The following is a 16570-nucleotide window of genomic DNA, read 5'->3' as shown; positions in this document are numbered from 1 at the left end:
ACAGTTATGAATCTCACTGAATAATGAATCTACACTTTGTTGCTAATGATGAAAGCATTTGAGAGAGTATGAAACTGAACAAAACTCTGGTCATTGCATTCTTGCGTTTAACACTGTCTACAATGGTCAGTGCTTAAAAAAAAAACTTAGTCAAAAATAAATTTTTGATGGAGTAATGTAAACATAGAACTGCAATTACCACTTTCTGTGATTGCTTCAACAGTTCCACATATATAACACTTTACATGTAAAGACGTTACCCAATTACAGCAGAAGGTGTTTACACTGAAGTCTTAAAGGAGATGCGTCCCTTTAAATTAATTGTTAATTCAGAGAGCTAAAATCAGAGTTAAAAAAATGGCCATACTTTTCTAAATTATGACTGATTTTGATATAAAAGTCTAACAAGTGGACCTCAGGGAACATTATAAAATAATTTTAATAAATGCAGTTCATGAGCTCTTTAAAGAAAAACACACTCATCATATTTTTGGAAAGCTTGATTATTACCAGAAGGGGAGACAAGCTATCCTAAAAATGAAAGCCATGAGCCTAAAATCTATTTTTTATGAAAAATTTAGCATATGAAGTTTATTGAAACATTTAGTGTGGCAATATGGGGCATATAAATGAGATTTCAGTGACAATTGTTTCACCTGCCCACGGGCTACTTCTTAGTCTCTTTATTTATTGTATTCATAAACATTGTAATGTGTGACAGAAAAGGAGGACACAGTTGGCGAGGTTTGATTTCAGACTTGCGGAGCGGGTTCTGGACTGCAGTGAGTCACGGCGTCAGACAGCTCTCATAGATCAAGCCTTTCAAATGAGCACTGCAGCAGATTTCATTCATAGCCTTTAATTGGAAAAGTGGTTCTCTGTTCTCTCTTTTCCAAAGGAGCAGTTTCCTCTGAGGGCTTGTAATATTAGAGTGCACTGCTTTTGCAAAAAAAAGTTTCATTTGCTTTATCCCCTGCTCTTGATTAGTAAGCAAACTGCTTTGAAAGCATGCACTAGTCAGGTACAAGGCCAGCTGTCAGAAATGAGGTTTGTAGAGGTATTTCAGTCTGTTTACCTCGTCTCCCAGTCTGACCAGCTAAAAAAAGCAGATAAATCCTACCTGCTAAACAAGCTATGACTAGGCCAGATGGCCATCTATAACCAACATTTTTATCTATTTATTTTCAGCAGGGGATAAATCTGGTACATATTACAACTTAGCCTTCACTCAAATCTTCCTGAGACATGTATATGTACATGTTCAGAATCACAAATATGTTGTGAAGTGTGTTCATGATTACACCTGGAAAAAAAATTGTTGGGCATGCTTGGAAAATAATTGATATTCAAAACTCAGTCATTTCAATAGGGTCCCACTTTCTTAATTTACTCCTAATTTGCTGCTTATTAATTGTTAGTAAGGTAGTTCAGTTTAGGTATTGGGTAGCATTAAGGATGTAGAATATAGTCATGCAAAATTAATATTCTATATCAGAGGTCTCAAACTCAGTTCCCGGAGGGCCACAGCTCTGCAGAGTTTAGCTCCAGCCAGCTCCAAATCACACCTGTTTGGAAGTTTCTAGTAATCCTGAAGTGTGTGTTTGATTAGGGTTGGAGCTGTGCAGAGCTACAGCCCTCCAGGAACTGAGTTTGAGGCCAATGCTTTATATCAAAGTGACGTGACATTTGACCAAGTATGGTAACCCATACTCAGAATTAGTGCTCTGCATTTATCCATTCCTAAGTGCGCACACACAGCAGTGAACACACACCCGGAGACCTCAGTCATGGTATTGAGGGTGGAAGAGAGTGCTGTAAATTCACTCCCCTCACCTACAATTCAAAGATTCGAACCTGCAACCTATGTACTAATAAACAGCCAATATGTTAATAACAGGCATGCTGATAAGCAACTAGTTAATAGTGAGAGTTGGTCCCTACTAGAATGTTACCGAACTGGCCTGATGTGAAATTTCACTTGAGGTTGCAAAATTTCCCCACACAGATTTTGCATCAGGTTCAAGTTGGTCAAGCAAAACTTGCCGTGTTCACAAACAGAAAGCTGTTTGGTTTGAAAGTGACTTCTGTGAGAATAGTGATCTTTGCATACAGTAGTTCCATTATTACTGGAGTTTTTTTGCGCTAATGCAATCAGACCTTTATTTGTCCCTTTTTCACTTACTGACAAATGCAGGAAGCTTTTAAGAATGCTATGGTCGAACACAGAAAATACAAGACAGGGAATTTGCAAACAGGACTTTTTTGCTTTTTTGCAGGGACAGGGAAATATTTTGCATGCATTTGTAAAAGTATAAACTATATACAGTGGTGTGAAAAAGTGTCGGCCCCCTTCCTGATTTTTTTTTTTTTTGCATGTTTGTCACACTTTTATGTACTTTTCAGATCATCAAACACATTTAAATATTAATCAAAGATAACACAATTAAACACAACATGCAATTTTTAAATTAAGATTTTTTTTTTATCCAAACCCACATGGCCCTGTGTGAAAAAGTGTTTGTCCCCACCTCCTGTTAAAACATAACTGTGGTTTATCACACCTGAGTTCAGTTTCTCTAGCCACACCCAGGCCTGATTACTGCCACACCTGTTCACAATCAAGAAATCACTTAAATAGAACCTGCCTGACAAAGTGAAGTAGACCAAAAGATCCTCAAAAGCTACACATCATGTTGAGAAAGAAATTAATTGAGATCTATCAGTCTGGAAAAGGTTATAAAGCCATTTCTAAAGCTTTGGGACTCCAGCGAACCACAGTGAGAGCCATTATCCACAAATGGCAAAAACATGGAACAGTGGTGAACCTTCCCAGGAGTGGCCGGCCGACCAAAATTACCCCAAGAGGGCAGCGACGACTCATCCAAGAGGTCACAAAAGACCCCACAACAACATCTAAAGAACTGCAGGCCTCACTTGCCTCAGTTAAGGTCAGTGTTCATGACTCCACCATAAGAAAGAGACTGGGAAAAAATGGCCTGCATGGCAGAGTTCCAAGATGAAAACCGCTGCTGAGCAAAAAGAAGATAAAGGCTCCTCTCAGTTTGCCAGAAAACATCTTGATGATCCCCAAGACTTTTGGGAAAATACTCTGTGGACTGACGAGACAAAAGTTTCACTTTTTGGAAGGTGTGTGTCCCATTACATCTGGCGTAAAAGTAACAAAGCATTTCAGAAAAAGAACATCATACCAACAGTCAAATATGGTGCTGGTAGTGTGATGATCTGGGGCTGTTTTGCTGCTTCAGGACCTTGAAGACTTGCTGTGATAAATGGAACCATGAATTCAGCTGTCTACCAAAAAATCCTGAAGGACAATGTCCGGCCATCTGTTTGTGACCTCAAGCTGAAGCGAATTTGGGTTCTGCAGCAGGACAATGATCCAAAACACACCAGCAAATCCACCTCTGAATGGCTGAAGAAAAACAAAATAAAGACTTTGGAGTGGCCTAGTCAAAGTCCTCACCTGAATCCTATTGAGATGCTGTGGCATGACCTTAAAAAGGCGGTTCATGCTCGAAAACCCTCCAATGTGGCTGAATTACAAACAATACTGCCAAGATGAGTGGGCAAAAATTCCTCCACAGCGCTGTAACAGACTCATTGCAAGTTATTGCAAACGCTTGATTGCAGTTGTTGCTGCTAAGGGTGGCCCAACCAGTTATTATGTTTAGGGGGCAAGCAATTTTTCACACAGGGCCATGTGGGTTTGGATTTTGTTTTCCCTTCACAATAAAAAATTTCATTCAAAAACTGCATGTTGTGTTTACTTGCGTTATCTTTGATTAATATTTAAATTAGTTTGATGATCTGAAACATTAAAGTGTGACAAACATGCAAAAAAACCAAAAAAAAAAAATCAGGAAGGGGGCCAACACTTTTTCACACCACTGTATATAAGACAAAAAATTATTTCATAGATATTTTGGAGCACCTAAACCCGCCTTACCCTAAAGATAACCACTAAAATACTTAACAGGCAGATAAAGGTACACTCAGGGTTACTTATTGCAAAAACTGACCAGAAAACAGTATAAAAGTATTAAGACCTGAATTCCGGAAATGTTGGGACGTTTTTTAAATTTGAATAAAATTAAAACTAAAAGACTTTCAAATCACATCAGCCAATATTTTATTCACAATAGAACATAGAGAACATAACAAATGTTTAAACTGAGAAATTGTACACTTTTATCCACTAAATGAGTTCATTTCAAATTTGATGCCAGCTACAGTTCTCAAAAAAGTTGGCACGGGGGCAACAAAGGGCTGAAAAAGCAATACATTTTGAAAAGATTCAGCTGAGAGAACATCTGGCAACTACTTAAATTAATTGACATCAAGCCTGTTACATGATTAGCTATAAAAGGGATGTCTTAGAGATGCAGAGTCTCTCAGAAGTAAAGATGGGCAGAGGCTCGCCAATCTGTGAAAGAGTGCGTAAAAGGATTGTGGAATACTTTAATAACAACGTTCCTCAATGTCAAATTGCAAAGGCTTTGCAAATCTCATCATCTACAGCGAAGGCGGACGCATTTTCTCTCCCTCCCTGCCCTAGCCTTCCCTGCTTTTGCTTCTTCGTGTCGTCTCACTGAGAGACTCTTTCCGCAATGCTCACCAAACTGAAAAATCATGGATTTGATCAACTGGTCTCTCAACGAAATTGACACCATCTTCTTGACGAGAAGCTCCGACATCTACCTATTCGGAACCACGATAATGGGTTTACTGCTGATTGGATTAGGCTTTGCTCTGTATTATCAAAGAATTAAGGAGATGCAAACAGCTGTCCAAAGCCTCACAAGGCTACCCGTCATGATTGAAGCAGTGAGCAGAGCGGTCAGCTCTATCTGAGACGATTAACCGCAATATGGATACCATCACGGAGAAGCTCATGGCTTTTGCAAAGGAAAATTTGATTTGGAGACCAGTAATGGACTAAGAGAGTAGCCGTCAAATTGGAATGCGGCTACTCGCCCCAAGACCAAACAATCAAAATCTTATCTTCTTTCGGCTCCCCTCAACCAGCTGGCTCTGCAAGGTCACTGCTGGTGTAAACAACCCCGGAAGAAGCACTGCAGTGAAGACGCTCTCGCGTTCCTCCCCCCTTCCAGACACCTGCTGTTGACGACTGTCTGGGACCTGATCAAGGCTGTTTCTGTGGCAACCTGCTGTGTCGCTATTACAATCTGCGGACTGAGGCAACTTGATTTGAATTCCAGCGTGACGACACACCAGGCCAACGAACACACGAACTCCATCACATATACTGATATGCATTCACCTCCCAACCCCCATCCAACGCCTTCGCTGCTTCGCACCACCACTGTGAATAAGCGGGTCTGTGACCGGCGCCTTGGAAGACCGCAGGACCAGATGGCTGCTTGCCAGAGCTGGATTACCACCCCCCGTTGCTAGTCATGTGTCTATGTTATGATTATGTGCTTCTGTTGCTGAGGTTTTTTTTCCTGTTCTCATACTGTACTCCCGCAGGAGCATAGTCTGGGGGCTATATTTTTTTCTCCTCTCCCTTCCTCATGTTTATGCTGTATTATCTTCCTAAATTCCCTGTCTTCCTGTCCTGACTACCCCCTTGTCATATTGTATGCATGTTGTGTATGTATGAACAGGTTGATGGCTAATTTCGCTGGTACTTGTGACTAGTGACAATAAAGGGCTACTACTACTACTACAGTGTATAACATTATCAAAAGTTTCAGAGAAACTGGAGAAATCTCTGTGCGTAAGGGACAAGGCCGAAGACCTTTGTTGGATGCCCATGGTCTTCGGGTCCCCAGACGACACTGCATCACTCATCGGCATGACTCTGTCATTGACATTACTAAATGGGCCCAGGAATACTTCCAGAAACCGTTGGGTCCTCCGGGCTAAAGAGGAGGGAGACCGTCCAGCGTCTTATCAGCGTTCAGTTCAAAAGCCAGCATCTCTGATGGTATGGGGGTGCATAAGTGCATACGGTATGGGCAGCTTGCATGTTTTGGAAGGCCCTATGAATGCTGAAAGGTATATAAAGGTTTTATTACAACATATGCTCCCTTCCAGACGACGTATATTTCAGGGAAGGCCTTGTGTATTTCAGCAGGAAAAAACACATTTCTGCAATGCAAAACCACATACTGCAGCTATTACAACCGCTTGGCTTCATAGTAGAAGAGTCCGGGTGCTGAATTGCCCAGCTGCAGTCCAGATCTTTCTCCTATAGAGAACATCTGGCGCATCATTAAACAAAAAATATGTCAAAGACGACCACAAACTCTTCAGCAGCTGGAAACCTATATCAGGGCAGAATGAGACCAAATTCCAACACCAAAACTCCAGAAACTCATAACCTCGATGCCCAGACGTCTTCAAACTGTTTTGAAAAGAAGAGGAGATGCTACACCATGGTAAACATACCCCCGTCCCAACTATTGTGTAGCAGGCATCAAATTGGAAATGAACTCATTTTATGCTTACAATTTTAAAATTTCTCAGTTTAAACATTTGTTATGTTATCTATGTTCTATTGTGAATACAATATTGGCTCATGTGATTTGAAATTCTTTTAGTTTTCATTTTATTCAAATTTAAAAAATATCCCAGTATTTCCGGAGTTCGGGTTGTACAAACAACTCATATTGTATTCCAACTGTTCTGAAGCCATATGTAATTATGTAACGAAAAGAGTGAAACATAACTTTTTAATAACTGAAAATGATCCCAAACCATTAATACAGTTGTATCTCCTTCAAAACATAAATCTTAACATGAGACACGTGAGAGCAAATTGCATTTCATAAAGCTTCTTCTGGAAGTTTTTGAGTATGCTGGTGATTGCATTTGGATCTGTTCCTCCCATAAATCACTTGGCCTTGAAAGAGTTGGAAAATTTATAATTTATGCCCCCTCCCCCTAGTTACTGTTGCTTACTCGAACAAATAAACAGAGCTGCTACAGTCTTACAATGAGAGCTGTCAGTGTGAAAACCTTGTCCCAACATGTTTTTGATAACTTTTGGACACACAAGGACCATCAGTCAAGTGGGACTTAAATATGCCATGGAGGGATATATAAAGGATTTCAAAACAAATATGCACAAATACAGATCACAATGCAAATGGGATGTTACAGTCACAATGACAACATCCAGGATCAACACTGTTCATGTACCGCAGGGTAAGATTAAATTAATTTACATTTAACCAGTTTAATATAAAGAGGCACTGAAATGTAGACTTTCATTTATATGTTTTTGACTTAAATTGTACATGATGTGAGAACAATTCTCTATTTATGCTTGTACATTAGCATGAACTCACTAAGTTTAACTTTAGCTAGTTTTATCTATGCTGAAGCACAAGATGACATTAACGTTCTACTTGAGGAGATGAAAACTGTAACTTAATGAGGGTATGGCAACCAGAAAATGAAAGTTTTCGTGTTCATTGGGATTGGGGTTGAATGCTTAGGGACAATTTTGCTCTGTTTTGTTTGGGTTTAGGAAATGTAATAAAATAAATTATATTGCCTATCCTCTCAGGATACCTAGAATCAGTGTTACAAGTACCTCAGGCACATCGTTTTCCCATTTTTGTAGCATAAACACCATCAAACAGAGGAAAGCATTGGATCTTCCAATGTTTATCTATGGCGCTGAAACCTAAAGATGTCTGAGTTCTGGTCCCCATGCAACTGATACTCATATGCCATTGGCTTATCTGCATTTGAGGGGAGGGGCTTACCGATAGGTCAATTGTGACTGTAGCTGTAAATGTTTGTTATACCCTTTGTTTTATACTGATATTTATACTGCTTTTATACTTAGGTTTAGGGGTAGGGGATGAGTTGCAAGGGGTCCTGACCAAGTGTCCACATGTGATGAGTTGGGAGTGAGAACGTGTTGGACTCCTGGGAAAATTAATAAAGCCAACCAGTCAGATTAGAGCTTGCCATTTTGTGAAAGCTCTTGTCATTATGTCTGTGGCTGTGCTGAATAGTGGAGCTCTCGATGATGTCTTTACTGTGTTAATGCAGAGCAGATGCAACACATTTTACTCTTATTATACAAGCTTTTTGAATAAGGTGGAATATAAGTGTTGGGCTTCAGAGAGGACGAACCTCTTCATTAATGCTTATGGAGGCAGCATGTGAACTTGGCTCAAGAAAGTTCTGCTTCATGCGTCGAGAGAACGAATATGGACAAGTGTGGACAAATGATGAATCTCACAGGCATGAGGTGTGATAAACACTAACACACAGTGATATCTGTGAGATGCCATACTGAATTCAATTTTAGCTGAGTCAGTCATGGCATCTATCATGCAGAATATTTCTTTTATCCTTTATGGATGAGAATTAGTGTTGCTTTCGTCAACGAAAATTATGACGGAATATCGTCGTCAACGAACCTTTATCACGTGATGAAAATGAGACGAAAATGTTGGTCATGTGATGATGACGATAACTAAATGTATAATGCAATATTGTTGCGAATAAAAAAAGACTAAATGTGGTTTACAAAATAAAAACTATGCTAAAATGTCTCTTCATTTTCGTTGACTAAAACGAGACGAAACAAAATGTTATAACGTTATTTTGTCTCGTTTAGTCGCGCTATTATTATTATTTTGCAGCATTTCTGTTTCCGGTGTCTCACTTCAGGTCGCACTGCGCAGACGCAGGCGACGTCACTTCCTCAAGCCCCACTCGTGGCTTTATTTAGAAGACGACAACAAAGTTAAGTCTGACACAGAGAAAGGAACTGATGGCCGGCCAGACGGGGTTCGTCTTTGGGAGATGTGTGTGTACTTCTAACATGTTTGGTTGGTAAAATAAATGTTGTAAATTCAAATCAGAGCGTCTTCCGTGTCTGGAATGGATGTATTCTTGAGTCTATAAGGTAACAATAATATAATAAGATAACCTTGTTTGAAATGGGTTTGGCTAAAATAAAATTTTGGTTTCGTCTATATTAACATTACTAGGTACTTATACTATGTTGACTGGGTTAAATAAAATTTTGAGACTAAAATACAACTTTCATTGACGAAAACTAGACTAAATGTCATCAGTTCTCGTTTACTAAATCTAGACTAGACTAAAAAGAGTATGAACGTGACTAAAACTAATCAAAACTAAAATGACAGCTTCACACAAAGACTAGACTAAAACTAAAATTAAAACAGGCCTCCAAAAACAACACTAATGATAATTATTTTCTAGAGCCATACAATGATGAAGCTGCTTCATGAAGTCTCTCATTCACACTGCTGAGAGTGTGGAGAACTTTTAAATTGTTAATTCGCCTAAAAAGAAATATTATGCTATTTTTAGTCACCCTCATAAGGTGAATTTCTGAAGAATATGCTGGGCTTACTTTTCAATACAATGAAAGTGACTAAGCTAACTGCCAAAATTACAAATATGCACCATAAAACCATCATAAAAATGATCCATATGGCTAAAGTGCTATTTCTCAAGTCTTCTGAAGCCATACAATAGCTTTGTGTAAGGAAAAGACCATAAGTCACTGAAAATCTTGACATTCAGTCCAACTCATCAGCGGGTTTATGAGAATTCAGGAGAGAAGCATCAATTTCTTCATGACTCATTCTCTTGAGTTGGCTCTTATCAGTGAATGGATTGATTCAGTTCACAAATCTGGTCAGAATGATTCATTTTGATTCATGAAGAATCCCCATTGAAGTTTGCAACTTAATTATTAACAGTTCACGGGAGGGGAGATTTACCAGAGAATAATGACACAAATCTAGGGATGTAACGATGCACCCCGAGCTGGATGAAAATCAATACAAATATATAACAATTCAAATCAGTTGAGATGTCAAATGAATTGCGATACAATTGGGGTGGGAGTGTGAGTTTAAATGAATGTGTCTCTGAGGGGAACTGACTGTCTTTCAATGTCTTGTCTTAAATCTCATTTTGTAAAAAAAAAAAAAAGAGTGAGAAAAACAAGGCTTCTGGTGACATTCACTTCCAGTTATTTTAGCTGTACAAAAACAGTCCATTAGGTTGTTTTGATACTGCAAATTGATATTTTATCATATTCATTTATTATTAATCATAAACACACTGGTCTGAGGGGAAAAAATACTTTACTGCAATTTTTAGTATTCCTCTAGTAATTTACCAATTGAGGCTAATGAATTTAACGTCTTGCACATTCTAAGAAAATATGTTACTTCCATGAGTCAAAATGGGTTGGACTGGATGTTTCTCTCATTCAGTGAAACAGCAGTGGTCTTTCTCATCTATAGGCTTTAGTCTCTGCTTCAGGAAGTGTCTTTAGGTCTGAACTGTGTGGTTGAGTGGATTCTTGAGTGCTTTCCATTCTCCAAATTTTCAAATATCAGCATCTGCCGATCATGTAATATCATACTTTTTTTTTTCCAGTATAACAGTAATGTTCAATCTACTAATAAAAAAATGTCTAGAATAATCTAGACTCTTCTTGAAAATGGCCAATATATTCACAGAGCACATAAGGTGAGTTCTGTAGTGGTTGAGTCTTAGCAACCGTAAGCTTTGCATCATGCAACTGTCAGCGAATCACAGTCACCCCAGTCATCAGCACCCACGCTAACGAGATCACAGTCACCTGCCTTCTAATTCACCGCACCTGCCATGGCCAATCAGCACCACTATATCTGCACTCTGCCAGCACTCCTTCCTCGTCCGGTCTACCGTTCACTAACCCGAACCTAGCCTGACGCTCTCACGCGTAACCTGTTGTTTACTCACCTCCAGAGTTCCCGCTGCTCCACGGTCGAAGTTCTCCACCGGTCCTTGGATCCCGGCAAGCCTCCTGAGCCCGACCCTCCCACTGAGATACTCACCTCCTGATATCACTCACGTCCTTCTCTCACTTCTTTGCAAGTCTGACAATAAACCCTGTTAACCACATTCCTCCGTGTCTCTAGTCTGTGAACTGACAGCAACAGTTTTATTACATGTTTGCTTTGTGGATTACTATTTTGTTTATTAAGTGTTAATAAAAAAACACATTTGTTCTGAAAACAATCACATTCTAATAACATTTTGCCTCTGTGGTGTAGTGCTTAATGCACTTATTATGTAATTACATATTGACTCCACTAGAGGGCAACCTGGGGTTTTTGGTTGGACTAATTTGCTTGAGTGAGTTAGCAGCAGGAGCTGCTCGGTTCTGTTCTGTATTAATAAACATGCAGTTTTGATATATTATTCTCCGTGTATGTAGTCTATCGCATACACTGCACGAGAAGAAACACTACAGCCTCTGTAGTTAATTCTGTGGTGAGCATACAGATAGTGAAATGAAAAAGGTGCAGTCGGTTCCACTTCACCTTTTTTGACTGAATGTGCTGTCTAGCAAGAGTCTGGACTTAACCCTCTAGTTAAACATAGAGAGGGTGTTTGCCCATAATGATGTCACAGGACAACCCCTCTTAGTCATCTCATTGAGAATGTTTGTTATGTCATTGCTAGACATTCATTACGAATACGGAGTATTAGTAATGAATACGCCGTATTCGTTAAGACATTCATTACGGCGTCATTCAAAGCCTTTCTTCGCCAGCTGAGGAAGTTCAACCTGCCACAGGAGCTGCTGAAACAGTTCTACTCTGCCATCATTGAATCCATCCTCTGCACTTCAATTACTGTCTGGTTCAGCTCAGCTACCAAATCTGACCTCAGAAGACTACGGAGGGTAGTCCGGACTGCTGAGCGAATCACTGGTACAACCCTCCCCACTCTCTGTACTTATCCAGAGTGAGCAAAAGGGCTGGTAAAATCACTCTGGACCCCTCAGACCCAGCACACTCCCTCTTTGAACTGTTACGTCTGGTCGACGCTACAGAGCTCTGTGCACCAGAACGACCAGACACAGGAACAGTTTCTTCCCTCAGACAATCCATCTCATGAACACTCAACAATAAACATGGAACACACAACTATAATACATTATCCATTCACCACACTCACTAATTATATCTTTATTTTCTAATTTCTAATTTGCACATACTTGACCTGTACATACATAGTTGTCTATATTATATATTGTGTTTTTGCTGCTTTGTACATTGCCTATTGGTTAATTGTGGTTATTCTTTTATTATCTGTGTCCTGTCCTGTTACTGTCTTTCTGTTGCACTGTGGAGCTTCTGTCACTACAACAAACTCCTTGTATGTGTAAACATACTTGGCCAATAAAGCTAATTCTGATTCTGATTCTGATTCTTAGTGCATATGGGTTTTTCTGAATTTGAGGAACTGAAATGACAATTAGTGAGTACCAAATATTATCTTTATTTATCACTTCACAGGGTGCTCATATCTCTACTTTTGCCCAAAAGGACATCTTCTGGGACCAAGAGTATTTTGGTCATTATTGAATAACATTGCTATCCGTCAATGGTCATAGCTTATGGCTAATTTCTTCCTGTGATCCAAACAGCAACTTGAGCCTTAAACTATAAAACCCACCAGCACCAGGAAAGATGAACTACTTTTAATCATTTGCTCAATTTAAATTCTTGATTGTTAATCAGTTTAGATTAAGAATCCATATTCGGCTCTGTGAATTTGCTGCCTGTTTTAACCTGGCCTTCTCCAAAGGCATACACATGCATATCCAGACATATGGCAGATGTCTGCTATCTCTCTCTCTGCATGCCTGACAGCCCAGTTGATGCATTTAATCAGCTGATTGGATACCAAAGCAAATCCCATTCCACACAGAGGCAGGTGAAGGGAATTGATTCACCAACAAATGGCCTTGGGAGGTTCATTGCAGATGTTTACTCAGTGTCTGCCCAGCAATACTAGATTTTTGTCTGATCCCTGTAATGTTATAGCTCTATAGTGATGAAGATAACCAAGGCTCATTGGAAAAACATGCATTTATCAAGATTTTTGCAAAACTCCAAAAACGTACCTATGCATATATCTCACTGCAGTTTCCAGCTGAAGTTAAAACTAGTGACTTAGTATAGGGATCAATTCTCACTATTAACTAGTTGCTTATTAGTATACCTATTATTAAGATATGGCTGTTATTACTACTTAAAAAGCACATATTTTGCATCCCTAATCCTACCCAATACCTAAACTTAATAACTACCTTACTAAATATTAATAAGCGGCAGAAGTTTATTGAGGCAAAAGTCGTAGTCTAATGGTTTGTTAATGACAAGAATCGACTGTTCGCAAAGAGCTTGATTGACAGGTGATCGGACCAATTATAACGCCGAATCAGCCATCATGCCCAACAGCTACGGCTGGAAACTAACAATAAATTACATTTTCTACCTATTAGATTGTGATTAACGTCTACCCTAACCCTAAACAATAATTCAAAAACAGTAATTATTGTAGAGTGTGACAAAAAATGACGCTATATTGATGTGCCCACACACAGCTGTATCGCAGCCACAAATCAGACTAGTAGATTAACTTGAAGAATTGTGTGTTCCACAGTTGAAATAAAATACGTTCTGATGTTCATTTATGTTCATTTTGTGCTTTAAGTAAATATGAAAAGACGTTCGGTTCAAGTGCCGCATTAACTGAGGCAATATAGTGATCTGTTATTAAAGAGCCACAAAACAGTATCAGTCTTGTCAGTATCAGTATTGTCAGTGCGATGTATGCTGTGTGATGTTTCACTGCATGAGAACATGGTGTGTAGTGTGAGAGCAGCATTGTTTGTCAGAGATAGCAACAGTAAGGTCTGGTCTTTGCGAATGGTCAATTAGCTTTTTTCACAAAAATGTGAAATTTCGTCAGCGCAGGGTAAAGTTAGTTCCGTTAAAGGTCTGTGCCTATTATATCATTATGCCCTTTTTTCAAATAATGCTTCTTACCTTTTCTGTTTTGTCTGTTTTCCAAGTTGTTGTTATATAATCTATAAAGAAATAACATTGTACTTGTTTGTCACTCATATGCCTCTCAGACCGCTGACTCGTGAGATAATACACTCAACATAGCACTTGATGGTTTCTATTCTCCATCTCCGACATCCCTTTTTATAAGTATATAGTCTTTGATCTCTGGTACATTTGAGCGTATTCTCAATTTCCCTTGAGTCACCACATCATCATGAATTACTTAAAAATGACAACATTTATGTTCAGATGCACATTTTTTTCCAAGAACACATTAAACAATTTTAACTGAGTCTGGTTGAAGCATATTGTTACGGATTGTGGTTGTAGACAAAAAGAACAAACGGTCAGGAGAACGAAGTAGCATCAACACACGTAAATCCATTTATTAACATTAAACTCAGACAAAGAAAAGGACAGAACTGAGGACTTAAAAAGGAAATGAACAAAGGGGTTAACTAGGTGATAAATGCAAAACAGGTGAAAGGAATAAACGATAATGAACTAAATTAGAACAGGAAAACCCAAACAAGGACAAGCAGGAACTGAACAGAAACCAACACGTGACACATTAAACTCACCACAAAAACGTATTCTGATAGCAAAAAAAAAAAAAATCACGTGGAGCGTATGCACAGCCAGCACCAAACGGACAGAACGGCAAAACTAACTGAATTATAACTGCCAGCATTTAGAATTAAACAAATTTGTATTTGATGACCTGAGCTCATTCAAAAAGTTAATTGTGAAATGTTTGCGCTTTGTAGAGTAAATTACCGGCAGTTCAAGCATTTTCATAATCTCTAATTTGTATAAAAAAACTTTGATTCTCAAACTCATTCTTGTTAAGTACGGCCGCAGTTGTCACTGGAAACACGTTTACCCTGCAAGCGCCAATCCGGAAACCAAAAGCACAGAAGTGTGAAAACGGCTAGTTGGAGCTTAAAATAAAGTGTGACTGACTTTTGTATGGTTTCTTGCACAATACTGTTATGACCTCAGATACTTGTACCGTAATAAGGTTTGCGTCATGTAACCAGCTCAATATGGCCTTTCTGGTGTAATGAATCACGAGTCATGAAATAGCTAAAGCAGCATGTTTGCTTCAGCAAATTTGTATTTACCTCAGATTTGTTGATTTAACCATTGTAGTCATAGATTCAAAACATTTAATGCAAGAACTACAATACAGTCAAAGTCTAGTTATATGCACCAGTATAAAAAAGAGTGATGCTGAGATAGTTTATTAATATAGTTTAATAAATGAAAAATTAGACTTTTTGTGCTAAAACGAACGAAAACTTAAACCAGTGGTACTATAGTGGTTCGCTGATCTCCCAGCCTAGCCTGGCTGGTTGGCCTAATTTGATGGCTTTAATGGGGTTTTGGTTAGTCAGGTTTGGAGATCATATAGACCCGATTAAACAAGGTCAACCAAATGAAACCACAGGCGTAGCTTGACATTTGGGATCGGGGCAGTCAAACCAATCCAAGTTGATTTGGTCAGTTACACTTTTAAACACATTTCAGCTTTTCGATAGAAAGTTCACACTCCATGCATCATTTAGGTGATTTTACTTGGAATACACAGATGGGCGACAAATGTATGAGGTTGTCATTCAGATACATCACATGTGAATTACATGTAAGGGCTGCACTATGTCAATTTTTGCAGCACTAAACAGTGAAAATAATTTGCCATAAACACACTTGTCAACACAATCTCATAGAAGGCTTTTATTAAGCAAAGGAAACAGTGAATTACTAACCTTCCACTTTAAAACAGACATCTGATGGCCATGATTCAAGTTAAATGCACAATGGCAGGCACACTCATACTTTATATTTAGTAAATCCTACTGAAAAATAGATGGATAAGGGGTTTAGGTTATAAAATTTATGTTTAGGTTTTGTTCTGTGTAAAGCGATTAACATTTGGATGGTCCTGACATAAATGTAGAAGCAGGAGTTATCAAGCACAGCATTGGCATCTTCATTTGACTTCTTTTTTTTTTTTTTTTTTTTTTTTTTGGTTAGAACCGGATTTATTTTACTTTGCTATTTATTATAATACTGTAAATTGTAACATTTCTTATATATTTTATGCACACTTACATTTGCAGAAATATTATTTAACCCTAAAACAGGCAAGAGTGGAAAATGATCAGCAAAAAATCATTTCATGTCACTTTTTATATAATCTGGATTTAAATAAAACATATTCAAAATAATTTTTGTAATATTTGATATATTTTGGATTTTATGAGTTGTATCTCTCAGGTCACGTTGCCTGTTTAGAGTATAAAAAACTGTCACAAATCTGGACCATGCTCTCCCGGTCAACCACCACTAGAGGTCACCCGTTCACCACATTGACTTTTTCACTCACAACACATTGAACTCCATTTCCCATCATACATTGCACTTACGACACACAGCTGGCACCAATCTCTCATTACCCTGATTGCACTCACTAATCACTCACAGCTGTGAACTATCACCCATCACACACACACTTTCTAAGCCTTGGACTTTCTCTGTTTCACCGCCGAGTATTGTCTAGCCTAGCTACACTACGAAGCGTTTTCTGAGTCTTGCCTTGTTTATCTTGCCGTGTCTGACCCTGCCCGTGTTTATTGGATTATCTCTCTGCCTTGCCCAGT

The sequence above is a fragment of the Barbus barbus genome (genome assembly GCF_936440315.1).
Source record: "Barbus barbus genome assembly, chromosome: 33".
NCBI classification, from domain to species: Eukaryota; Metazoa; Chordata; class Actinopteri; order Cypriniformes; family Cyprinidae; genus Barbus; species Barbus barbus.
This window is presented reverse-complemented; position numbering follows the sequence as displayed.